Source organism: Corvus moneduloides, chromosome 5 (genome assembly GCF_009650955.1).
Source record: "Corvus moneduloides isolate bCorMon1 chromosome 5, bCorMon1.pri, whole genome shotgun sequence".
In the NCBI taxonomy this organism is placed as follows: Eukaryota; Metazoa; Chordata; class Aves; order Passeriformes; family Corvidae; genus Corvus; species Corvus moneduloides.
The window spans coordinates 34,697,144-34,724,513 of NC_045480.1; the positions used below are offsets into that span (position 1 = coordinate 34,697,144).

General features: G+C 35.6%; 1 protein-coding gene across 23 annotated transcripts in view; it reads right to left on the reverse strand.

Annotated features, from left to right (window-relative positions):
• TENM3 (teneurin transmembrane protein 3) overlaps nucleotides 1-27,370 on the reverse strand; it is a 1,330,479-nt gene that overhangs the window by 1,117,271 nt on the left and 185,838 nt on the right. For all 23 annotated transcript variants that reach the window (XM_032108354.1, XM_032108353.1, XM_032108357.1 and 20 more), the window contains exon 3: nucleotides 22,626-22,678. The gene's annotated coding sequence lies outside the window, so the exon portion shown is untranslated. The remainder of the gene's footprint in view (nucleotides 1-22,625; nucleotides 22,679-27,370) is intronic.

Genomic DNA, 27,370 nt, shown 5'->3' on the forward strand with positions numbered 1-27,370 from the left:
CAGTTTCAAAACAAAACAAGCCACCCTCCTGAGTCTTTAAATGTCCAAACAGATTCTCTGGAACATCTTAGGGCTGACAGAAGGGAGACAGGACTCTCCGGGCATGCTTTGTGGGGAAACTGAGGCAGGAGAGGGTTTAATTTCTTTCCTCCCCCTTTTCATCCGCCACTCGGCATTGGAAAGGGATTTTTGGGGAAACAATTGGCAAAGGTACGGTTTTGTGAGGGAAACCATGGATGAAAAAACGGATTGGGAATACACTGGGGGTAATAGGACATAGGGTAAAAGGGAAAGGTGGGATTAGGAAAGGGAGACTGTAAGAGGGGCTTACAATGGAGATATCGTCTAACATGACTACGATTTTTTGCATATATACTGCCTTTTACGGGAACACCATCAGGCCCAGTGACCTGCGATGCTTGTAACCCTTTTCTACCTTGTATAATTTTGAATTCCACCACCTCTCCATCTCCCAAGCTTAGGATGCATTTTTCAGGGTTATTCTTTTTAATAGCAGTTCTATGCACGAATGTGTCTTGCTAGTTGTCACACCTTGTTATAAAACCATAATTTTGCTTAACATTATACCATTTTACTATCCCTAAGATCTTAGCTACTATGAGCTTTTCCTTTTTCCGAGTGGCTGCTGTTTTCTGTCTCGCTGCGTCTTTGCTCTCTCTTTCGCTCTCTCCCATGTTGGAATTGTTGGAGCTGCTGGGGCTGCCGGAGCTGCTCGTGCCTGCACGCTCTTCCCGGGGTCGCGTTCGGGGCTGCGCGGGCCGGGCCGTGCTGCTCAGTTCTCCGGCGTCACCTCCTCTGGTCGCAGCTTCACTACTGCTGCCAGGCCCTGCATCTCGGCCGGGCCCCTGAGCAACGGCCCCCCCGTGCCCTGCTCCAGCGCGTGTCTCAGCTGGGCACGGCTCCACTCCACCGCCGCCCCTCTCGGTCGGGCGTTCACGGGGCTCGCTCCACCACGCGCTGCATGGGGCCAGGCGGGCACCGCCGGGTCCCGCAGCTCCCGCCACGCCTTGCTCCACCACCGACACTGCGGCTCGCGTGGCTCCGCCCGCACGCGGGAACTGCCTCGCTGCTGCTCGCAGAGCGCTCGGTCCACGTGGCCTGGGTCGCACGGTCCCTGCGCCAGGCTTCCCTTTACCAGGACACAGCTGACGATGCTCAACAGTCTCGGTAATTAAATAATATTCACAAAAATATTCTTCCATCGGCATGTATTTTGACTCAAAAATTAACTGTGTCTAAGCGGTGTTCCAAAACTCCTTCGTAAGAATTAAATCCCAAGAAACATAGAAAAAGTTCTTAAACAACCATGCCAGGAAGTGTTTCAGTTCTTTTTGAGCTTGAATCAAGCTAAAATTTACAAATGGTTGTTCAAGAATCTTTTTAAGTTTAAGATAAATGTCCATATGCGGCACTGAAAGCCAAGAGTCTTCCCACAGTTCCTCCATAGTTTAGATATGGAATAGCAAAACAAAAGCAAGAAGAGGAATTTAAAGTTTCTAGGGTTTACTCACACAAATTGGTCGCTGTAGGGATCGGGGATCGTTCTGCTCTCAATTCTCTACCATTTGTTACAGTGCGGATACTGTAACACGCATATATCAAACCAGTCCCATGGAAAAGAAATAAATATGGACAGATTCTTGGTAGATGTTTCAGAGATGTTTATTTCTCCAGCCGCATGGCCGGGGCTCTGCAGAGGAACTGTTCCAGTCACGGGACCCGAGGGTCCTTGTCTGCGCAGGGGAACACAAACCAACCAATGGGAACGAGGCTGACCAGGGGCTCGGGAAACCCCGTGTCTCCTCCCCAGGGCCCCTCTCCCAGGGCTACATGGCAGGGGGAGGAGACCCCAGCATATTATTGTAGCACTTCAAAGTGAAAATTCTCACATTATGTTATCTGTTTACATATGCTGTTAGACACAATGAATTATAAAAGCCATAATGAACCCCTTCCCTCAAAATGTCTGCAATGGCACTGCAGTGAAGACTAAAATAAAATTAATATATAAGAAAAATACATCCATATAAATTAGTCTTAGGTCTTCAACCTTTACCAACATTTGGTTTAATAACAGCCCACTGTCCCTTTTCTTTTAACTTTTCTAGAATGAAACACAGACAACAGTGAAAACAGCTATATTAAATCTACTTGCAGATGTGTCCCTTGCAATTTCCAATTGAGTGAAATGAAGGAAACCTATACTTATCTATTTTTAGCATTTTACAAGTAATACATTCTAAATAGTACGGTATTCATTCTATACATCTGTTGGGGAGGATGAAAGTTTGGTAAGAAAGTTTCACAGATATGTAGGCTTGGCAGAAAGATCTCTGAATGTGGAAACTGAGGATGAGATAGAAATGAAAGCAAATTTTGATATAGAGTAAAAGATGTTTTGGTGAAACACTGACCACTGAATAACAAGGCAAAGGTTGGAGATGAGTTGGAAGGAGATTTTTATGAATAGGACAAAGGTATGTGACTACAAACAAAGACATGTTTTTCACCAAGTAAATAAGTCTCAAGAAGAGCATAAATAAATAGAAAACATTTTTTTACCAAAAAGAGCTATCGCAGGCAAACAAGAAATGTCGATGTAGCAAGAAGAAAAGAAGTCTGAGAATTTTCCATTGTAAGCTTAAATTGTAACTTACTTACTCTTGTGATGGATAATAATGACTATAATATGGTGATAGTAGTTGCTATGATAGGCTATAGGCAAATGTAAAGGTATTGCGTATGGTGCTTATTGGTTGTTATGTATTACGATATTCTGCAAAGAAAAGTATCAAATGCTTTGTAACTTGAACAGAAAGTGGCTTCAGGTATGCCTACAGCTGGAGCTGGCAGCTGTAGGGCTGGCTCTGGATACCCGCTCCCTGAAATGCTGTAACTTCGCCTATGCAATAAACAGCTTTCAAGAGAGCCGCCTGAAGTCCAGACATCCTTCATGAAACTTTCTCCTATATACATCTGTTTCTGATTCTACATATAAATGTGGTTTAGAACTGCATACATAGCATCATGTCTCTGAACAAAAGAAGTATTAAGCTCAGGAATTATTCTCACATATGCTCCATTTATTCAGGGATTTGTCATCCCCATCTGCAGTGGTGCAGACAGTCCCATGCTATACCTGTTCCCAGAAATGGCTCAGGAATTTATAAAATATCACAAATATCCTGAGTTATAAGGGACCCAGAAGGATCATGAAGTCCAACTCCTATTAGCTGTCTACTGTTCTACACAGAACTGGTGAGACCACACCTGGAGTATCATGTCCAGTTCTGGACAGAACCCAGTGAAAGGCCGCAAAGATGATGAAGGGCCAAGAGAGCTGGGACTGTTCAGCCTGAAGGCTCAGGGAGGATTTCATCAATGTGTACAAATATCTGAAGGGAGGGTGTGAAGAAGATGAAGTCAGGCTCTTTTTAGTTTAGTGGTGTTCAGTAGCTGGACAAGTGGCAATGGGTACAGACTGAGACACAGGAGGTTTTGCCTGAACATATGGAAACACTTCTTACTGTGAGGGTGACTGAGCACTGGTACAGGCTGCCTGGGAAGGCTGTGGAGTCTCCATACTTGGAAATTTGCAAATGCTATCTGGACCTGGATCTGGGCAACCAGCTTTAGATGACCCTACTTGTGAAGGGGAGTTGAACCAAAAGACCTTCAGAGGTCCTGTACTACCGGGACTGTTCTGTAATTCCATTACTATAGTCTGGGAGCTAGCTTATTGCAGGTATTAGCAGTCAAAGAAGTGATTATCTTTGACAAAATTAACCTTTTTTTTTTTTTAACCCTGTTAAATGTACTGTTTAATGTAATATTAATCTACTAAAGAATTATTAACATACTATTCTACTAGTCTGCAAATACAGTACTCTGGTGTTCATTTGATAAACAGAAGGCAATGGAAAATTATACCATTAATAATTTCAGTTCTTTGAATGACAGTAAATTTTTTTGTGTGTAAATTTATAGCTATGGAAGTTTGCACTAAAGAAAAGCATAATTTTTGAGAAATAACTAGAAATTTTTAAAGTAACCTATATTTTTAAAATATCCCACAGTCAATATGACTTCAATTCCAGTTGACCAGCCTCAAACAGTTTTCTGTTGTTTGCAGAAACTGTCAGTGATCAGTCTCAACTGTGATTTTGACATTTTTACCCTCAGCTTACTAACACATACTTCAAGGTTGCAATAACTAGATTAAAGTGATAGCCCACCGAGTTGCTTCAGGCTACAGTTTCAGCTGACACAAATCATCTTTCACTGGACACACTTTATGGTTTCTAACATAAAATGATTCATTGCAAAGCCAGTGCTTGCATATTACAAAGTGCAGTACTGGTCTAAAAGTTTCTAAGCAGGTACAATAAGATTGAGCTTATCTAGATAAAATGCTCTAGTTCAAATTGTGTAATCATATCAGAATTACTACACCTCTAAGAATAACAGTTCATCAAATCTTACTTGTTACTTTGTGCTTGGTGCACTGGATTTAGCAAGCAGTTTTAATGGCATTATTGATTAAAAAAAAAATCTCCTTAATACCATCAAATTTTGAAAGTATTATACAGAACTTTTCATTTTTAGTGGTGAAATGGGTGTTGGCAGTATTAAAAAAACCCAACAATAACAAGTTAATTTCTCTATATATTCAGCAGAACATAAGCCATATGGGTTACAGTGACCATTATATATGTCTTGATGTCAAAAGAGTTGAGAATATTAGTTCCTTATTAAAATTACTGTTAATTTTAGACTAACTTTAAAAGAAAAAATACATCTACTACATCCAGAACACATTGAAATTTTATAAATCTGAAAAACATCTTATTTGATATATTGGTGTATGTCCTTTTAAGATAAAGGACAATTCAGAGACAATTACAACATTCAGCTGAGAATGTCATAATTTTATTAAATTTTTAATAATGTAAACAGTTTTAAAGAGTAAGCTAGATGACATTCCTGAAAAGGTACTGGAGTACAGTAGACCTGATTTGTCCAGCCTTTCAATAAAATATACTGAATTACTTTTTCATGACGTATTATTGACTAAATAAACTCCAGAAGCTTCAAGGGAACCATTTTGGACACATCATATTCATTCCGTAATGACCTGTATTTCTTTTATAACTCTTCTCAGACAGTCTGACAGAGTTACCATGAATGATGCAAGATAATCATTCAAGCTGTCAGTGTTTTTAGGCAGACTTCCAGTGCTCATGCCATTCAAGTCCTCACAGTCAATCATCAAAATTAGCTGGAGATAGTTTGTGAAAGGAAGTCTTGATATTCATAGCAGCAGTCAGTAGTAAACAGTTACTGAAAAATTGTAAAAGGAAGCTAATCAAAGCAAGTGCAGTGCATTTGTCTGTGCTGTTAATGAGTGTTTATATATCTTGAATTTGCTAAAATGTGTTTCTTTGTGGGGAAAAAAAAAAAATCAGCAATGTCCAACCCAGACATAATTAATGACGCACTTGTCTGTATTATGAAGAAGTGTACAAAAATGTTAGCAATATCTGACAACTGCCATTGAATTTGTAAATTGACTCTATCTAGAAACTGTGATTAAAAGTCAATTCCAGTTTTCCTGTTTCAAAATGTTTTGTGGTTGTGAGACAAGATTATTCTGTACATTAGAGTTAATTATAAGAATAAGTTTGACATATAATATTTTATATCAGAAGCACCCATTATTCCATATAGATCCTCAAAATTTATTTTCAGCAGGTAGTTATTAGGACGAAGTCAGACTAAGTTAAGAATTTAATTATTACAGGTCTACTAATACTGGTAAGGGATTAATGCATAATGTTCGATTTATTAAAATGCCTTTACTTTGGAAGCAAGGTATTTATTTACATTGAAAAATGTAAAAACAAAACAATAAAACCAAATAAACCTCCCCCCCATCCCATCAAACCCAAAACCTGTTAGTGCTTGAAACCCAGACATTTTGACATAATAAATTAAAGAAATAGCATAGTTTAAAAATTGGTAAGATTATGAAATACAAAAGACTAGCAAAAACCATTTAATGATTACTAGGGCAGCATTGTTACTCTTCACAAGCAATCATATTGCTTTAAACTATTTGCACAGTAGAACAACAAAAGAAAAAAGACAATAAGAGAAAGAATGTGAGCCACTGATGAGGATGATACCACACCCTGTAAATCAAGACATCCTGTTTCTGCTCTCAGTGTTAACACTGACATGTGACTTTGAAGAGAAAGCAATCCAGTCTATTACACAACAGCTTTACTACCTATAAAATCAGATATAATATTTCTTCTTCCTACGGGGTTTTATTATAATATTATACTACATGTTAACTGTACTAAGTATATCCATGTTTTCATTTACAATTTGAATCAGCAGGAAATATTATTCATCAAAGAATAATAAAAACAAAAATAGTGTAAATAAATAATAATAGAAATGATTCAAACAATGGTTTGATGAAGACTTACAATCAGTCCCTGCCCCAAATAATTTTTTAGCATTCCCTTTTATGGGAGACATTTATCCTTTAAAACGTCATTTAAACTTCTCAGTTGCCATCCTAGTGTAATAGAAGAATATCATGTGTGGCAATGCTCTAGTAGCACCATACAGTGCCCCCAGAGATTAATATAAATACTTCAAAATCAGTGTCATCAAAATCACCTAATGATTTTGAAATGTTGTTAAATCACATTTTAAAACCTTCCTTTGTTGTGTGACAAATCAAAGTTCTACTTTCTAAATTAAACAGAACTTACAGATTTCAATAGCTATCTCACAAAGTTCTATGTTCATTTTACATAGCAGTGCACAGTTGTGAGATCCTTTGTCTAAAAACTCAAATCCCTTCTCTTTAAAAGTTTTTTGAATATTTATGTGTGCAGAGACTTTCATAATTTTTATTTTTGACACTAAGTCATTATGTGACCCACTGAAAAAGCTTAATTGGATAAGAATGCCTGTAGATTCTCAGATTATTCTAAACATGCTTTAAATATTTTAAATTAGAGTTTCCAATTAAAATTGTACATGTCATATTGTCTTATGTAATTCTATTGTTCATTTTTGAAGATACAGCTTCAGCTAAAAAATCTGCACTGATGTGAACTGAGCTCAATTAGTTTCTGATGTTCTGCCAAATTGCCTCATTACCTGTCATACTAGCACACTACCAACACTTTCAAAGCTGTATTCTTTGCATACACATTAATCTCTTTCTGCAAGAAAGTCTGGTGAGTGAAACCACAAAATTAGGAATGTGATTTATGCAAATTATCAGCTACCTGATAAATAATCTAGATTAAAACAAGTGATAAGTAGGAAAAATTTGTGCTCCATTCTCTGGTATTTAGAACTGTTTCAAGCAAAGAACTTTCTAAATCCTACTTAAGACTTTTAGACACATTGGTTGCTCAGCAAATTCATGAGTATTTAAATAGCAAGCAAAACTCACAAATGCAGAATACCCACAGTTCCAATTGCTTTTATTCACCTTGGTACCCCATTTGAAAGTTCATATAGATGTGAGACATATCCTCAGCTATGGCATTAAGATCCCACAAAAAAAATCTGTTGAAGGCTTGACAAGCCTGCAGATCCATTTACATTTCAAAATCAAAAAGACTAGGTTGTTCTTAGATATTTTCCTGTTCATTGTGTAGAAAACCACAACATCAAATGGACAGTTTGGCAGACTTACTTTCAGTTTATTTGGGTTTGGCTGAATCCATGTAGTAAGGGCATTCCATTAGGAAAACTGGAATCAGCCTGTCTTGGCAATATGCTGTTCTGCGTAACACATTGTGGATTTGTTGAACAATACTACCTAAAAGATCAGCTTTCTCAGACTCAACCATAAAATTCTATGTGCACTCCATTTTCAGAAATATTTCTTAGTTTCTGAGAGTATGGGCAGACAAAGAAGATACTGTTGGGAACACCTCCCTTCATATCTTTTAATTTTGAACAAATTCCAACTCTTTTGCAGGAAGGCATTCCTTACACATATCTGGTTTAAGACATGTCATGCAGAAATTATAGAATGCAGGTCTGCCTTATGGAACAAGGACAGAGGGGGATTGGTCTCCTAACCTGGGTGATCAGGTAACAAGAATTGTAATGTGCACCTTTGAAGGCAGGAATTACATATTTTGGACATTGCACATCAGATGGTTTTGAATTACCTCTCTGATTTTTTATTCTGATCATGCCCATGATGCTTTTGTGTCTGTAAATAGATCTGTAAAATAACCAATAATCAAAACTCTTTTAGTGACTTAAAAAAAGAAAGCTCATGTATTTTGTATCTAGATTGACATAAGCAAATATCTCACAGGAAAAAGGTTTGAGAAATTTTACTCTTAAGAGTTGTTTGCCGAACACTGGAGTTTAAATCAAAATCAAAACCAACAAATCAACCACTCTAACTTCCTCAGGGCAACTGAAAATATTCCCAAATTCTACATATGAATTTCTGAAATTACACACAGTAGCAATCAATACTACTTCTTCCTCTATATCCTACTTCTCTAAATAGTAAATTCTGCATAAGAAATAGAGATACATAAATTCCTAGCATAAAACCAAGGAAAATAATATTAACCAAGGCTTCAGAAACCGTGTGAATAAACTGGCTTTTTAGGCCACTTCTGAGTTCAAAGTTTTTGGTTATTTTTGTGGATTCTGCTCATGAAAGAGGTGACTTGCTACAGCTGTTATCCTCCCCATCATATTAAGTGCTAATATGAAAGACAAACTGGGGGGTAATAACCTTATTTGCTGCTACTGTAAAATATTATGGCAACACTTCTAAAACCTCTAAATATCTTTCTCTTGAAGATGACACAGCTCTAATATAGAGAGGAAACTTATTTCCTTGAAATGTGTTTGATTTCATTTATCTTGAATACTGGTCAAAAAGTTCTACTCTGAAAACTGATAATACTTATTCTGTACCAATCAACGATCTGACCATCTAATTTTTGATGACTAGAGCATGATTAGATTTTCAATTTGAAAACAAAGGAAATACATGGATATATTTTTCTTCCATTCCTAGCTAATATTCTTTGACATCTGTGAATATTTATTCTTCTGTTGGGGGAAGGGAGAGGTTTACCTAGTATAGCTTGAATATGAAATAGGTTTATGAATTTTCCCAGTGAAATCCATACCAACGTGGAGCATTAGTGTATTTTGACAAAGAGGTCTCACAAGCTCTCTTGTTTATTTTTAAATTTCCATTGATTGCAGTATCTAACTGGAAGCTTAAAAATAATCATTTTCCCAATATCCTTTATGTCTTTTTCTACTTAGCAGATATTAGACTCTCCATAACACTTGTGTTTTGAGTAAGCTGACACTAGAATTGATGTCTCTAAATAAAAAATAAAAAAAAAATTTAAAAAAAAAAATCAAGGTAGGTATAGCACCTATCTTGTCAAATATCTTAACACAGAGATCAAATGCAGCAGACTAACTATGGGAATAGTATTTGTTAATTAATTGCTGCTATAAAGCCAACATGAGGAGCACCAAGCACTGTGGATTTTGTTAGTGTCTGGAAAAACTTACGGCTTTGTTTGTCTATTATTTTAGGGGAAAAAAAAATGGTGATTGAGCATCAGATAAAAAAAAAATAGAATTTGACAGATTTTTACCATAAGAAAATAACTTTAATTTACAATGACATCCATCATTTTAAAACACAATACACTTTAAGGTGATGCAAAAAAAAAAAAAAGGTTTTGGCTCACTCCAAAATCACCACATTTAATTTTATCATTGACTGTGTGCATTTATTTTTCTAGATACATACCCATTTTACATACATATTAATTTCTAACAGTCATAACTATCTATATATTAATGCATTACACTTAAATCTCATTTTCCTAAGTCCATGCTTTCATTTACAGACCTATGCTCAAAATGCATTTTCATCTCCCTGAATATATATGTCCAGAAAAGGCATGTACCTATATCCTGTTTAATTTGACTTTATTTTCAATAGGTCTTACCAGAAATATCCAGTGAAATTCTCTTTCAAGAATCAAGACTGGAATGTGGAGTTTTCGACCTCTACCATGTGCAGAAATCCATATTTCAGCTTGGCTGTGTATAATCTGTACTGTAGGCAGCCTGCTAAACCCCATATTTGCAAACATTGAAGAACTGGTTAGGAATGTGAAGGTCAGGTGAAGTCTTGGCTGCTGTGACCATCAGATGGTAGAATGCAGAATGCTGAGAGAAGGGAACAAGGTAAAAAAGTAGGATCACAACCCAGGATTGTTAAATGGGTCAGATGCTGACTAAGGGATAAGGTCAAGTTGCTCTTCCTGGAATTTACCAGTACGGTCTTCCTTCAGAAATGTAATCCTCCTGAACACAGTGGGAAAGTCTGGTGTTATGAAGACTCACTCCTAGTAGAGAAGTATCATCTAAGGGAGCACTTGAGCTACTGGGAACCACAAGCCAGCGAAAGATATTGGTAAGCTCCAACAAATGCTGAGAGAGCTGGATGATCTCACTCTAATGACAATCTTTGAAAGGTGGTGGAAATTGGATGGTTTCCCAGGACTGCAAGAAAGAAAATGTCCCTCCTGTCGTTAAGAAGGACAAAATAGAGGATCCAGGAAAGTATGGGCTAGTCACCCTGACTCAGTTCAGAACGTGGGGCTGGAAAAATAACCCTCAAAACCATATCCAAACACATTAAGGGCAAGAAAGTGAAAAATCCAAGCTATCCTGGATTTAAGAAGGAGAAATCACGCTTGAACATCATGATAGGTTGCTATAATGACATTACTGGATCGATGGACACAGTGGATAGCTTAACTTTAACAAGGCTTTCCACACTCTTATAAGACACAATCATCAAAAACAGAAACACAGGACATTTCGTTTAAACACAGGAAAAATCTTTTGTACTGGAAAGTTGATCAAACAATGAAACAAGTTACTAAAAGAGATTGTGGAGTCTCCATCCTTGGAAACATCTAAACCCTGACTGGATATGAACCTCAGCAATCTGCTCTAGTCTAATTCTGCTTTGACAAGGGAGATTGGAGCAGCCAATCTCATGAGGTCCCTTCTAACCTCAACTGTTCTGTGATGTTTTGATTCTGTGACTTGGTAGTAAATCTCATTAAATGAGAAAATCTCATATGTCTCATTAAAAGCAGGGTACATGTCATACCTGAATTATGGTGGATATTATGGTGGCCTTACAACTGCATGGGTTAAAATGCCACTGAGGAAAATGATACAAAAATTTATGATATTTAAAAAGACACTTATCTCTATAAAAAAACCCCAACCTGTTTTACAAGTACACTGAAAATAATTTTGAAACTTTTTCAGAAAAAAACCCCAACTGTTTAAAATTGCAAATCACACTTATAATAGGAGTCCCATTAACGGCATTGAAAAATAAAACTTAAAAACGCATATGGAAGAAACTAATCAGAAATTGAGAAAGTAAAGGAAAAAACCACCAAGAATCTGAGAGTGAGAACCTATTATTCAAAAATCCCCAGGACATACAGAATATTATAGAATACCTGTTAATCAAGTTTTAAGTTAGGAATATAGTTTCAGATGGCTGAAATATTTCTCTTTAATATTAGACATTTCCCCAAAAGAATAAAGAAAATCATGTACAGATCAAACACAAAAATCAATTAAGATGCCCTGAAAAATTATCTGTCCCAAAGCTACACTATTTCTCTTGGTATTTGTCTTCTTATACTGAAATCTTTGTTTAATTAAAAGAAAAGAAGGATAAGATTGTGTAAAATAAATATTTAACTTCACATTTTCAGGCTGGTTTTCATGTTGTCAGGAAAATTAAACATTGTTCACTTCTTGTGTGCCTGAAATAATTTCCTTAGATTTTTACTTTAGTAAGAATAAAAATAAAAATTACTCATCCCAGCCCCACTAAAGCCTATACAGCATATTTGTAACCACCAAGAGGCCTGAAATCATATCCTTGCTGCCCTACGTTATAAGTTGTCACTGGGCATAAAGAGGGTGAGTAGGGTCATTGAGAATCTGTAATTGTATTTACAACCTCTACAAGAAGTAGAGATTGTGAATATAAACCTTGTGCCCCAAGACAACAAGAAAAAGAGGAGCATTATGGTAATGAGGTATAAATTCAGGGTTTTTCTAACAACTTCTGGTCTCTGAACTGTGGTAATTGAGCAAGTTTTTAATTCAAATATTCTGGGTGAATTCCAGATCCTTTGTTTCTTTAAAGTATTACACAATCCTCCTGGCTTTAGATAATAAATTTCTATTCACTTCATGTCCTCAGCCATTGAAAAATACTTTTGAGAAGGATTAGGTGATAAACCCCATTGTATTTAATGGTTTAATGATGCTACATAACATATTATTTTACATCCAAGGAAAATAAATCTTTGCCATGCACTATTAGGAAGGAAGTGATTCCAAATACAGATCACCATAATTTCTCGTTATGCTACAAAAGAGGCAGTGTAAAGGAATTAGTAGTCATTGTGACATACTAGTGACTGTTGAATATAACTAATATAAAGCTAAATGGAGAGTTGTTGAATTTGATACTGGTCAGGGAATTCTGCAGTATTTTAGAGCAATACAGAAAGTACATTTATGCTTTCAATTCCCTCCCAGTGCACTGGATAGGTAAGATAATGGTGTTCTTTTTCCTACCTTTATCTTCAACTGCATTATAGCAATTTTCCTGAACAAACAACAGCAAATCAAAAGTCACCAGATGGAGGGAGCCACCCCCATCTGTAGGTAGGTTCTTTATAGGGATATAATAATTTTTAAGTATAATATTTACTCAACATGACCCTTCAAAGGGCAGGAAATACTGTAGTATGTCAGGAATTTAAAGCAAAACCAGGAAGACATTTCCTTCATGTACATACTCACTACTTGTACAAATATGCATCTGCAGAAAAATCAAGACAATTAGCAAATGAATTTTATGTCTAAGGATACTTTTTTTATTGTGAGCAAATGCTTTGTGCTAAAATTAAACAGTCGTAATAGAGATTCTGTAAAAAAAAGAAAGTAAATTCCAAGGTCAAGCAAGAATCCTACATAGCTTTAAAAATATTTGGTAGTAACTCCACCCTGAAAAATCACAACTTCGTTTTTAATTGACCCCAAAGTTTTCCTCTGTTTAATGTTACAGTTCCTCAAACACATCATTCCACAGCAATGTTGAATTTTCTAAGACACTGAAGAGGCTGGCATTTCAGATATGTAGATGTGTTGTGAAAGACCAGGAAACAATTGTCTCTCTCCTGAATTAGTATAAAAATCCTTTTTAAGACTTTTAATATACATGTACTTTTGAAGTGATGTCATTGTTTAATTTAAGGGAAGGGCAGAAAGAGAACACAAGAAAGGGCATGATGCTTTAAGCTGATCTTGAGGGCACTCAACTAACCAGAGCAAGTTCTTGGCCCTTGTTTCATCTTCAGGACTTTGAACATCTACTCTAGTGCATTCCAACTCAATTGAAAAATTTGAAAAACGCTATACTTCAGAGTTGGTAATGAATCATTCTGTAAGATGCTTTTTGTTGAGAAATAAGTTACACCCTGAATTTTTTTTTTCAAAGACTGTGCAACAGCTAATTTGTCAGAAAATTCTGGCAAAAGACAGTGGAGATATAGATCTGTGCTACAGATAATGGTAATAAATGATGCTGATAAAGCAATCATGACCCACAGTATTTTGATAAATGTCAGAGAATCAACATTCTACAATGAATTGTAAGAGACGAGTTTACTTTTTAAAAATTTACAAAAGCCAACAAGGTTTTTTCTATATCACTTCCATGATGTGCACATCATACTTCTTTGAAAATATTTTTTAGACAGCATTAAGCTGTAGATATTCTTTTCCACAGTTGAACACTCAAAGTCTTAAAATTCTCATACATAGAGCAAAGAAAACATCCCCTCATCATAAGTAGCTGAAACTCCAGTGTAATTGAACTGTGGTCCGTTAAAGGATATTACCAACCTGAATGGAGGGAAGGAAAGAAGACAAAGGAAGGAATACATGAAAGAAAACCCAACTACTAACCCGATCAGAACCAAAATTTAGTAAAATTTGAGAAAAATATAATTGATTCCTTTTTGATTCCTAAAGCCAAAAATGCAGTATTTGTTACTGTGTTACAATACAATTCTTTTTTTCTTCCAGATTTTCAGTGTAAAGCCAGGAATAGTAAATACTGCTTCCCTTTTAAAAAATAGTATAATCCTAACAAACATGATTTATTTAATGTTCAGAAGCAACTGGCTGTCTGAATAATAATTACAGCTCAGACCACTATGCTATGTTCCTCTTCCATATCACAACATTGCTGCTGTTAGTAGAATACATTCAGTAACTTTCACTTTTTTCACCAGGAGATGCTAACTGCTTAACAATTCTAAATTCGTGCATAGTTATTCTAGCAGGCAAATCTAAATGTAGACATTTTGGCTTAAGCATCCTTCTTTTTTTGAAAAAAAAAAAAAGAATTCTGCATAATTCAAATACTGTTGTTCATTTACCACAGTGCAAAAACAAGCGTATGTCTGCCTCCCAGCACCGCTTGCATCATAAACTGCCATGTACTTTTAATTGGAAAGGTTATACCCTGGTAAACACAATTTAAATGCCTTGTGATGCCACGAATTTTCCAAATAAGTAGGACCTACCTGATTTATGTCTTGCTTCGCTGTGCACAGTTATGTTGTGTGATGCCCAGTGTTACAAATGCTTCATAACTAACAGTACTATCAAGAACTTTTTCTCTGTAGACCTGTCTACAGCCTTTCACTAAAATGTCGTCTTGAGGAGTACAGACACAGGATGACAGCAGAAGCCTTGAAGTAAAGGCACAGATTGAAACCAGGAGCTTACAGACAACTCAACCACTGTCAACTTCTGGTTATTAGGGAAAAAAAACCCCAGTATTAAGGAAAAACAGTTTCCAGCGTAACAAGTAGACAAAGAGCAAGAACCCAAGTATGTAAAACACAGCACATACATACAGTGAGTGAGAGCATGCTAACCAGAACATAGTGCCCCCAAGGTGACATTGAAGAGAAGAAGAAACCATATTCATAAACAAACTCCTGGAGAGGAAGAACCTCCCCACTATGAAAATCAGCCTTCTCCTGCTGGAGGACTTGGGATGATGATAACTCATGCCAACCTTTTGCTCTAAGACGGCAGCCAGGGTGGCCCTGGACTGGTAAACATAGCACCAGGAAAAGACGTAGATACTAGAAAGTTTTTTTTAGTCTTAAGTGAATCTAATTCAAAATAAAAGCATTCCTCTTATAAATGGACTAATAAGGCTTTGAACAAACTTTTAAGACTTGAACAGATAATAAATTCTCTGCTGTGCACAGCTGGCGTGCTCCTTTGGCCTCACACAAACTGCAGCAGGTTAAGTACAGGAGTCTGATGGAGAACTCACGTATCCTAGTCTTTGGAGAAAACCAACTGGTTGTCAGAAACAAATTTTATAAGAAAAGAACTATCAGCTTGTGAAGAAAGTCTGTGTAGAGAAGAGGCAAAAACTGACCTAACGGAGAAGATATGTCAGCTGTAAGAGGCACGTGCTTTTAATGCTAAAGAGGAAGATCATAATAGGAACATAAATGAAGCAAAACCTGAACAAAATCAATCACATGAAAAGGTGGTGAAGTATGCCTTTACTATTTACAGACTGCTGGAAGTAAGTGATCTTTAAGCTCTGCATGTAACGCATATGATAAAATCATACCATACCAGTAAAAACAGAATTATATAAAAAAATAACAGAAAGCTAGAGTATGAAGAATATAGGGTGAAAATATGTTCATTAAAATACCAAGATTACAACAATTTTGATGCTATGTACAACATTTCCTGTTAGTTACCAGAAGGAAACACCATGCAATGTAACTACAGAAAGCAGTTCTTGGCAGATGTAAATTATAATGAAATGTGAAATTTAATAGACACTTTGACAACCAAATCTCAAACCACAATTTTGACTAAAAGAAATGTGCCTGGGATACCAGGAACTATAAAAGACTACCTCAGAAGCTACAATGATTGCTGGTACCATTTTGTGTGTGTCAATTACAGAATTGGAATCAGGGGAAGGAGGGATGGACAAGAGGATAATGATAGACTAAACCTCACATTTAGGCAATATTTTGAGAATTTAAATCCCACCCTATGTCTGAAATAAGCAAGTCCCTGCAGTTTTGCTTTGCTTTGATTTTTAGTTCATGTTTATTTCATGCATTATGGCTCAATATCTTCCTGACAGACACCCTTGACAGCTTACATAGTGTGCTGAGTTGTTCTTACAACCATCAGTGAAGCAGAGATGCACAATCTCTGAAACAGACACATGACTCTGAAAACAGGACCTCCAGATACTAACAACAAGAGAGGGAAAAGCAAGCTTGTGTTCAGCTTTAATTTGTTTTGCTCAATTGAAACGTGATAGAATGAATAAGAAAAGATAGCATAAGAATCAAGTGTCAAAACCCTACAAACCAAAATATCTCAGGCATGCTTTATTAAACTTGTGTGGTTTACCAATTCAAACCTGGGGTGGAAAGCAAGAACTTGCTTCTGCAAAAAGAAGTAAAATAAATAAACTGGAAAATGTAGAGGTTTTGAAATGCAGAAAAGTTACAGTTGCTTCATTACCTGTGTTATTAAATAGTGTCTAATTACATACAGTGCTACTTTGGCAATAACAATTCTTATCTCAATTTTAATAGCAACAGGAGTAAATTTTCAGTTGGGTATTTTATTCTATCTCCTTAAATCACTTCAACTGAATAACAGAACTTTGCAATATTAATACTTTTTTTCACTTTAAATGAGTTCAGAGTTCAGCTGTTAAATTGAGTACCATAAAATAAGCATATCTTGTCATCTATCTCTGATATATTCTCGTGTTCTTAGGTTACTGACAGCAACAATCCACAAATTGTGTATCAGTTTGGAACATATTATACTCATTTTCTCAAGCCTTTTCTATAAATTAGTATATGGCATCTTAAAAATGGTTTACCAGAAGGCTGACCCATGAAATAACAAAGCTCCAAGACACATGTGTAACTGAGGATATCAGAGCATTTCAAAGTGAAACCTTCACTGTACAAGATAAAAAACAGCCAAAGGGGATATTCTGTAAGCAAAAATAAATTGGAAATCTTGTACCTGGAGGAGTACAAGATGAAGATTGAGGAATGAAGATACGAGAAGGGGTTAGAAAGGAGAGCAGTTAGGGTACAATTCCTTTGGGACAGGCTAGGGTTTTTTGTCTCCTGCTGAGTTTCCTGCTTCAGGGGCATTCAGTAGGAATCATAGAATCATTATGTTGGAAAAGACTGGATCATCAAGTTCAACCACAAATCTAACATTGCCAATCCCACCTCTAAACAATGTCCCCAACTGTCATGTCTACACGTCTTTCAAATACCTCTGGGGATGGTGACTTAACCACTGCCCTGGGCAGCTTGTTCCAGAGCCTGACAACTGTTTTTGGTGTAGAAAAAACAAAAGGGACAGGAGATTTAAACACTTTTTTTCCCCTGGAATATGCAGCAGCTCCCAAACCAGTTTGCTCCATAGCACTTGCTGGAACTCAGGCGCATGACAAGATTCAGATACAACTACATGAAAGTGCACACATCCTGAATCCCAAAGATAGGAGGGATGGTGGTAATAATTATACAGATTAAGTAAGCAAAACCCCAAGTAGAGAAGATCAGTAATTACTGTTGCTTACTGACAGAGACTGCTACTTTTCTTCTCCCAATGCATTGTTGAAATTTAAATTTTAATCTCTCAACTGGCATGCCGTATGCCAACATGAAAAAGGCAGAATAGATTCCTGTCTTACTGTTGGGCAAGTGAGGTTAGCAGGAGAATTTCTATAGTCAATTCCTGTTCCTGAGTAGAGGATTTGTGTAAATCCAGCTAATGACACTAAGTTGTCGGAAGCAGTAGTTTGTATTTTAAAAAAAAATCCCAAATCCCTCAATTAGAAAAAGTAGTGGAAGCTTTGGGATTTATTCCTATTCTATAAAATTCCAAATGAAGAAATAATTTTCCTCTAAGAAGCCTTATTTAATAGATAAGGAGTGAGAAAACACGAATTTTTATGCATTTCTGTGTTAGTATGACGTTACACTGTGCAAAATTAAGAAAACAACAGCAAAAAACCCTGAATATTCCTTCTCTTTGAATAATTCAGGATAAAAAAATTTAGCTGTACATATTTTAGACTGATGACACTGAATCAAGTAGTGTCTGCATGTAAAGATACTACAAATAGAAAGTAATTGATTTTTTAAATCTAGTTTTTTTAAATAGGACTGAGTGTCCAAGAACAGGCCAAGGGAAGTTCACTTATCTAATCAGTGAATATTTATGTAATTACTATATATTTCATGTAAATTACATATTGAATCCATATGCATGGCAATAGACCTGAACTCTAATTCTATTCTCCAAATTTAACCACTGAGCCCAAACAAACCCTTTCTCTTCAGTTTACTATATCTGGAATTTCGATTCAACTGACAGGAAGAAATTAATGCTGCCTGGTATTAATTCTCTAATTAACTCTCTATTAATGAGTATGACTCTCACTAGATGGAAGGTAAGAAGTTCTGTTTGCGTGGAAAACTTGCCAGGGTCCTGTTATAGTCAGTCACAGGATTCTGGAGTACAGTAGGTAGAATGCATAATAACTGTGCCCTTCAGATCTCCTATTACATTTTTTAAAAGGTAAACTCAGTTCTATACCCTAAAGAAAGAAACAAGAACAAGGTTTAGTCACTTGAAGTAGCATTAATACTAAACCATGAGAGGATTAGAAATTCTGTCACTTCACTATCATTTCCACCCTACCCTAGGATTTCCTAATGATTAACTATAGGCAAATGTCTGCTCCATAGATTCTTGACTGTGGATCTCATTCAGAGGGGCTTAACTCTTTTTGTGCACTATACAGAGAATGTAGGTGTCTGCAGATGGTTCTGAATATTAGATCTTGCAATGTTTAAGTGTGTTTATGGATCCTGCCTGAAGTAATTTTGTCTGCTGGATGATGTCATCTCCTAAATTGCATTGATTTTTCTTGAAACTAGTCTTCCAAGTCACTTCAGTCCTTTGAGGGTCAAGAGAATCTCTTGAAGGACGTATGCAGTGGTTTTCAATCTCTTTCACTCAACAGCTATTTCTGTCTTAAAGAAAGAGAAGTAGTCACATAGCTGAAAATTGGAGTGCTGGGAACTGTGTTTTTTCTCCCATTAAAACACACCTGCTTGGCAAATGAGGATTTAAACAAAATGGATGATAGATTCTTGAAGTCGTAATTCTTCCTAATGCATAGGCTAAACAATCTCAACAGAAATGCTCTAGTACTTAATATACATGTGTCCAAGGAGAAAAAAACTTAGGTAATAAGCCATGCAATAAATAAATATTTAGCATACATACCCTCAAGGCACTTCCATCACATTTCACCACAAAGAGCAATATTTACAGTGTTCAATATAGACAGGATTGGCCCAAAGCTGAACACACATGATTGCTCAGTTGTGTTACAGAAATAAAATTAAAAACAGTACTTTCATTTTTCAATTTTTTACTGAAATTCAGAAAAAAAATCTCCACCAGTATTTTTTTAAGAGGTAAAAAAACCAAACTGTTTTATATTTTGAAAAGGCTAAAAGCTACATCAATATAATAATGGAATTCAGAAGGATAGAAGGCTATCTTCTTTAGAAATACTTGCCCTCATGATTCAAACAGCATTCCTGAAGTAATTCACTGCAATGAAATGTATTCATTTTGCTTTAAATTATCTCTAAGACTTTACATGCCCCAGAATTACAGAAGTAAGGGGAAAACCCACATTGCTATAACCACTTGTACAAGACACAGTGTGCCCATCCTTGCATTCCACGCACTCATGACATGATATGAAAGACAGAACAAAGCTGATACTTGCCCTTTCCTGTCCCTGTCTTTGGATTGTAGCACTGCTGTCAATACAAGCTGTGCTCAAGAAAGAGTGCAAGATTCTGTTTAACTCTCTTCTAAGCATCTCATGTCAGGTTTGAAAGCCTCTATTCCTTTTACCTCTTGTCCTCATTTCCTATCATGTATGTGTTGTATACACGTGTTCATTGTACTTCTGTAGGGAAATATATCTATATGTGTCAAAACTTAATTGGATGGAATAAACTACTTTGCATCTGGAGACTTCATAGAAACAGAACTCATTTAAAGTACATCCTAAAATAAACTTCATACTTGTGAAGTACTATTATATACAAATTAAATTCATGCAGTAGATATACAGAGGAGCAAGAATTGATGGCCATTTTTCTATCCCAATTAGAATAATTTAAAATATACAGTACATCCTGTCAGGTACAATGTGCTGACATCTTTACACAAAAGGACAAAAAGAGTAATACATAACAATAAACTCCCAGGACAGCATCAATTAACACTGCCAGACTAAGCAGTTCTTCTTACTTATCTTACTAGAGTGGCTTATTTAATAAACAAAACAAGACTTCTCAAGAGGATTGTAATGTCATTAGTTCTATTCTTCCCTTAACCTCCTATGCTGAATAGGGCTTTTTTTTTTTTTCATAGTTAGGTGTACCTGTCAGAAATGTGACATATATTTTCTCGTCCTGATACTTTATGTCCTTCAGCGATGATTCTCCTAGGCACCCTCAGTGGCATTCAAATAGGACCTTGGAGTATGGCACCCTCTCTTTCCCCTCTGTCCTTTTTTTTAAGTATGCTTTTTTTAACCCTTCCATACTTTTCACCTCTAAGGTTCCTTCTTTCCTACTTTTACTGAAACATTTTCACTTAGCCAATACTACTTAAATCTTGACATGGTCAAAGTCTACCTGAGGTACTTGGGAAAGTAACAAACTACCTCATCAATTATATTTTTATATAAAGACAAAGCCTGAAAAGCAAGAGTGAAAAATGGAACAAACTTGGCAAGACATCAGCACATACAAAAAACATCAGCCATTTTATAATGTGATTTCCTTCATAACTTCCAAAATATAATAGACTACTGAAAATCTGGAGCTTTTTGATGAATCTAAGCATTGCAGGTGAACTGCAAGAATACAAAGAGAGGGTTAGGTAGCACACTGAGGCAGCATGAAAGTGGCTCCCCATATCTCACAGTGCCCTGGCATTTCAATCAAGAAGAAAAAAATAATTTCCAAAAGATTTTTGAAAGAAAGTTTAAAAAAACAACAACAGAAAAAAGAATAAGATGACCAAAGACAAAATAGTGAAAGGCTGCATATTTCAGGAATTCTTCTGGGACGTAAGACCAGGCTTGAAGTCCTTAGTCAGTCCGGGAATACAACATGAAATGAGCCTTTGACTTTTTGTGTCAGCTTAGATACTCCACCTACATGTTTTTGTCCCATAAAAGCCCAATACTCAGATGATATGTGGCACAATCCCCAAAAACTTGTAGAGCTTTCTCAGTACTTCTCCATTAATATCTGTTATTAATAAGCTATGTTTTTGGAAGATACAGTAATTATGGGACTTTTTTTTTTCCAAGGCAGGGTAGAAAAGTATGGCTAAATATTAATTGATAGAGGATCTCCTATCCTGTCAGTGTATGCATTAAAACATATGCATAAATGACATGTGACAGGCTCTTAAAATACCAATTGTTTTAAGATAAAGTAGGCACAGAGATGATGACTGGAACACTAAATTACTGCTCGTTCTTTCTCTCTGGTTAAAAAATCCAAGCTTAGGGCAGACCACAATGCCCTTGTCATCCTCTCTAACTTGATGACTTAAAAATAACAGTTCTAGTGAAAACTTGTCTTCTGTTACCTCTGTCCTTGAGAGACAAGAATATTTTCTGTAAGGGTGGACAGAAGATTTTAAAAATCAACTATTTTCTACCAGAGACATAGCTGAAGAACAACAAAGTACCACCAATAGAAGTCTGGACACAATATGACACTGAGGTATTCCCCACAACTGAAAGCAAACCAAATGTATTCTAAAGCTAAAGAGCTCTCAAAATTAATTAAATCTTTGAAACTAAAGTCAAACTTATATTTCTTAGAGGAATAAAAGTTGTATCAAGTAAAAAATTTTTAAAAAGTGAAGTTAGAAAGCTTTCATATTGAAAAAAAAAGAATCCTTACCAAGTTTATTTTCTAGTAGCTTAACAGTATTCTTTTTAATCTTGCACAAAGAAAAATATGGTAAAAATGTTACAAGCTTTTAATATTTTATTTTCACACATGAATCCTTTTTTTTCTGCAGTTACCAAATTAATTGAGCTTATCCTTTTAAACAAGACTAAAGTGAAAATTTGTCTTTTATATGTAAACAGCTTCAGGAACAGAAGTCTGTATTGATTAATGCCATCTACAATTCTTTGTTATCAGCCAGATAGTAAAAAAGAATTAACATTCTCCATTTTTTTTTTCTGATAAACCAGAAGGAATGATCATTTTTAAGGAGGTCCTTACCTTTAAAGTCTTTTGCAGTTTCTTTTGGCAATCTGTTGAAATGGGATATTTACCTGTTCAAAGAAGATAAGGTATTACTAGTGATATCTCAGAATACACACTGTAAGCAAACCACATTCATTAGTTAGTTAAATATATATGGATTAATCTTAATTATGTTCCCCTCTGTGTATTTCTCTGATTCTCATCAAGGAAGCTGCAGGGTTCATGAAATATGATATGCTCTGAGAATTTCAAAAAGGTTAAAAGAAATTATCTCAATGTGATTCGGGTAGCTCCTAAGTGCTGACTTCCCACTTATTTTTGCATTTATGGGCAAAACACCTTTATATAATCTAAGCATATTTTAGTACTCTTTTTAAGCACTAGCTACAGATTTTTCAACAATATCTGAAATCCAAGTGACTATGCCTACAGAGAATTTTGTAGTCCAGCAGTTTCTTGAATCTTGTTCCTTTCCTCTTCATCTGCTCTTGTTTAGCACTTCTGATTTAAGTTCTAATGGTCAAGGCCATTTTTTATTTCCCTAATTGAACATCGTCTCGCACAACAGCATCCTGACTCAGAGGTATTATGACACCAAATAAATAAATACTGTATGCAATTCAGCATAGGGTACTGTTGTATGGTACATGCAAAGAGTTAAGAAAAATATTTACTAATAGCTCATATTTCCCATTTAGTTATGGATTTAAAAAGTTCATTACATTTTCTGCATCAAATAACTTATTCTTAACTTACAAACTCAAGAAACACACAAAGAAACACAAGGAAAGCTATTTCCAGAGCTAAAATCAGCTTATTTCTCATTCTTTTCATGACTTCAGTGATCACAGAATATAAATTTTGTAGAAATCTTGCCTTATTTCCTGTTAGGTTGTAGCATTTGGAGGCATATCCCAACAGAGTGGAAGTCTCATAAAAGCAGCTTTCTGATAAGAGCACATGAAATTTACTGTCTCACTTCAGTGCATCTGTTGTTTTTCATTTCTTTTCATCACTTTAAAGCTACTAAATGATAACTGAAACTTTGCTTTTGCCTTCAATATGAAACTATGAAATGCCCCCACGATCACATATGATAGCAGTGTTTCACTCTATTTCAAGAGCAAAATTTTCAGGTAGAGTCTTTTGGTAAAAAACATTCTGTTTTCATTTCTGGCATTAACAAAGTTTTTAGTGACAGTGCTCCCAGAGTTTCATTGTAGAAAAAAAAAAAAAAGTAGTTGAGTGGGAAGGTACAAGGAGGGGTGAGGAAAATAAGTTATTTGTAAACATAAGGAATGAACAAAAGTTTTCATTCTTTCCTACACTATTTACTATACTTGTAAGAGCCTTCATATTTATGCTATAAAAGAAAAATCGCAGCTCAATATATCTTTTGTTTAAAACTTATTTCAGAAAGTAAGTCACTAATCTTTAGTAAAGAAATTATTATGTAGTAAAAAATAGGACAGATTTACCTCTGTGAGTAAAAATGGGGTAGAAATTACTCTGTGTCAGTATGGCAGCTTTTATAATCTGAAACACTGAGAAATATAAGATGGATAACAAAAAGGAGTTTCGTTTCATTTAAAACACTGTATTACTTATTGGAATGTCATGAAAAAAATACATTGCATTCCCATCTCTGTTCAAAATATTTGAGAACCATATTTTGGGAGAAGGAAATTCTGCACTAAAACCTGTTCATGACCCAATATAGCTTTTGTCCCTTATCTTTGAAGGACTCATGACCTTAGGAAAGATCATAACATCTTTTATGGCAATAAAATAATTATCTGTTACTGAATATTCAGAAATAACCAGAAAACACTGAGTTGAAACTTCAGATATGCACAAATGATGAAGACAAGTGTTAGAATTATAGTTCGGGGTAGAAGCACCATTTTGAAAGGGATATCCATGTATTTCTAAATCAAGTACTTTGTTGCCTGCAAACCTTCAAAAAACAAACAAACAAGTTTTTACAAAAACACAAATGTAGAAATTTACAGATCATGCATATTTAATGAAGTTTTAAAAATTTATTATTGAAAAAAACATATATTTGTTTATGGACTAAAATCAGTCATCTTTTAGCCTTACAAATTCTCCTTGTGTTAGCAATGATAATCTGAAATGGCTTCTGAGCAGATAATTCCTTATTTGGGGGACTGCACAATGGACAAATTGCTTATTTTGGGGACTGCACAATGGATAGCTACATACAGTCTCAGCTGTAAGCAAAGATATCCTGTACAAAGGGTTATGTGCTAAAATAATACATTGTGGTCTAAAGGATAAGAAAGATAAAATCATATAAACATATGATGAAAAATAGCATGGGAAATCCACACTTTTTTTGGGCCATTTTATTATTTAAAAAGAAGAAAGTATTTTTAATAAAGGTTACCTCCACTTTTTGTTCAGTTACATACTAAAAGAACAATAAATTCCATTTATTTTCACCTGCTTTTTTTTTTCTTGACTATTTGATACTGACATCGACATTCTTCTATTTGGGGGTATTGGAGTTTATTTTCTAGCAAACAGGATATTTTTATTGTAAACATTGACTAAACTTTTGCCATTCTCACTGTAAGGATACGACTGCTCCAAACATAAGCATATGTTTTTGGTTGTATGGGCCTTTTCATCACACAAGCATCTGCTACTAGGCAAATACAGAGCTGACACATCCTTGTATTACCTAAAGTGATTAATAGCTATAATTATGGGTGGCAAACATCTATTCTAGCATTGCCCTTTGAAAAAGGTGTTCACAAAACTGAGGCCAGTGTAGATCTGAAGATTGCTAAATTAAGTATGTCACCATGGTAGCCGCTCACTGTACATTGTACCAGAGCAGAGTGAGCAAAAAGACCTTTCTAAAACATTACCAACTTCTTCTGTCTTTAAACATTTTGATGAGTTTTTGAAGTGTTATTTAAGAATGTGTTAATCTAATACTCTTGTCAAATACATTTATTTTACATACTGTAAAATGCAGTCTTCTACTGTATTTTAGCATGCAGATTTTCTATCACGCCTCACTAAACGTTGAGGAATTCAGGCATCCCTACAAGTGAAAGATAATCTGTTTTCTTTGGTGGCAGTTTTTGATCTACAGCTACTACTTAAACTACTTGGTGGGGTTTTTTCACTGTTAATCTTAAGAGTGCATCCCAGGGTAGTCTCTTTGGGTACATGACTGTGAGATAGTAGAATCTGAACTCTGTCAGTGTCTTTGCTTCAACGTGCATTTGATCATATGAGCCTTTTCAATGTATACAATGCAATTTTGCTAGTTTATCAGTGATTTGTAGAATCATAGAATGTGTTGGGTTGGAAGGGACCTTAAAGATAATTTAGTTCCAAACCCCCTGCCATGCGCAGCGAAACCTTTCACTAGACCAGGTTTCTCAGAGCTCCATTAAACCTGGCCTTGAAAACTTCTAGGGATGGGGCATTCACAGTTTCTCTGGGCAACCTGTTCTGGGGCCTTAAGCACCCTCACAGTAAAGGATTTCTTCTTGGTATGTAATCTAAACCTATTCTCTTTCAGTTTGAATCCATTCTCCCTTGTCCTGTCAGCACACGTACTTGTAAAACTCCCTCTCTATCTTTCTTGTAGGCTCCCTCCAGACACTGAATCAATTTGTATTCATTTTATTGCATTTTAAATTCTCTTTAACTTTGTCAGAATAATTTATGCAAGTGACAAACTATCCTGAATTACAGGCCTGTCTTGAACACCTAACATGTGCCCATTATTCAATTTAATTTTACTTGTAATCAAAATAAGAAAAATATAACCATTATCTTCAATTTTATCCTTAAGATTCTCAAATAAACCTTTATAATTTTGATCACAGAATGAACTAGGTTGGAAAAGACCTTTGAGATCATCAAGTTCTTTTATATTTATGGTAAAATTAAGTAGGGAAAATCTGACTTAAGTGACTCAGAACTAATCAGTGTCAACCTGCTTCAGCAGCTGCCAACAGAAAAATCTTTTTGTAATTGGTCAGACACTAACTACTAGACTGAAAAGATTGAATTACATATATGTAATTTTAGCTCTAAGTTTTTCTCATTTTCCTTAAGCTTTCTAATTTCTCTGTCTTAAATGTTCTCAGCTATAAATGAAAAATTCATGTATTACACAAGATATTATTCTAAACATGATTAAGTCTAGAGTATATTTTGAAAATTAAAAATCTAATGAATAATGATAGGTCATGTTATTATGACCTACAATCATAGACATCAGTCTTAGGTTCAGCAGAAGGTCACTCACATTCAAAGTCCAGTAAGGTATTTAACATCTGGAATGATCTTACTATCTCTCTAACACAAAGACTGGCAATGGACAGAGGAGAAGAACTTTGAGGTTCATTTCTCTGACTGTCTAAGTACTCAGTCTCTTCCGATCTGTTAGGACCAAAGGTACATAACTCTCTTTCACCCCTCAAGAGTTCTACAGTAATTTTCTTTGCATGTGCTGAAACTGCAAAATAATTCCTACTCATTGCTGCGCCTGCCTCATTACAGCTGTTATTTGTGTGTCAGTGCACACACACACTGAGTGACACATGGTAGCATTAAAACAAGTGACAGAACTGACCTTAAAAATTTGCAGTTTACACAACAGCATACAGCTCATTTAAAGACAAGAGTTAAATAACTTTCAATAATTTAAAACAAATACAGTTTACTTTCATAATGCTTTTAAAGAAATTTAAATCTTGACAACCAGTTGC